The sequence below is a fragment of the Rutidosis leptorrhynchoides genome, chromosome 1 (assembly GCF_046630445.1).
Source record: "Rutidosis leptorrhynchoides isolate AG116_Rl617_1_P2 chromosome 1, CSIRO_AGI_Rlap_v1, whole genome shotgun sequence".
NCBI classification, from domain to species: Eukaryota; Viridiplantae; Streptophyta; class Magnoliopsida; order Asterales; family Asteraceae; genus Rutidosis; species Rutidosis leptorrhynchoides.
The window spans coordinates 286,616,355-286,617,292 of record NC_092333.1 but is presented as its reverse complement, the minus strand read 5'-3'; positions in this window follow the sequence as shown (position 1 = coordinate 286,617,292).

Sequence of the window (938 nt, the reverse complement as noted above, 5' to 3'; positions counted from 1 at the left end):
ACCACCATTTACTACTCATTCATGCACATAACGGCATCCCCTAGGATTATTTTTTGCGACACCCTTTTAAAGGAATTGTGTTAAACACAAGCCCGGTTCAATCATATAATTCGGTAAAGCTACTAAGGACCTATAGGTTTGCAATAATAAAAATTGGTTACTTTAAAAAGAAAATGTGATATTTAGCCCTACTTCAGTAGAAGTAAACAGCTGAGAGCACCCGTCAGGCGCCCTGAATGAATAATAAATTGACAGTAGAGGTAATTGCAAATTCTTATTCGAACGAGTTGAAGCTAACCTCACAGTGAAATGTCCCGTTCATGTTGATTATAAACGTTCCATATTAATTGATTTCGTCGCGAGGTTTTGACCTCTATATGAGACTTTTTCAAAGACTGCATTCATTTTTAAAACAACCATAACCTTTATTTTATCGATAAAGGTTTAAAAAGCATTACGTAGATTATCAAATAAAGATAATCTAAAATATACCGTTTACACACGACCATTACATAATGGTTTACAATAAGAATATATTACATCAAAAATAAGTTTCTTGAATGCAGTTTTTACATAATATCATACAAGCATGGACTCCAAATCTTGTCCTTATTTTAGTATGCAACAGCGGAAGCTCTTAATAATCACCTGAGAATAAACATGCTTAAAACGTCAACAAAAATGTTGGTGAGTTATAGGTTTAACCTATATATTATCAAATCATAATAATAGATCACAAGATTTCATATTTCAATATACATCCCATACATAGAGATAAAATTCATTCATATGGTGAACACCTGGTAACCGACATTAACAAGATACATATAAGAATATCCCCTATCATTCCGGGAAATCCTTTGGACATGATAAAAATGAATTCGAAGTACTAAAGCATCCGGTACTTTGGATGGGGTTCGTTAGGCCCAATAGATCTA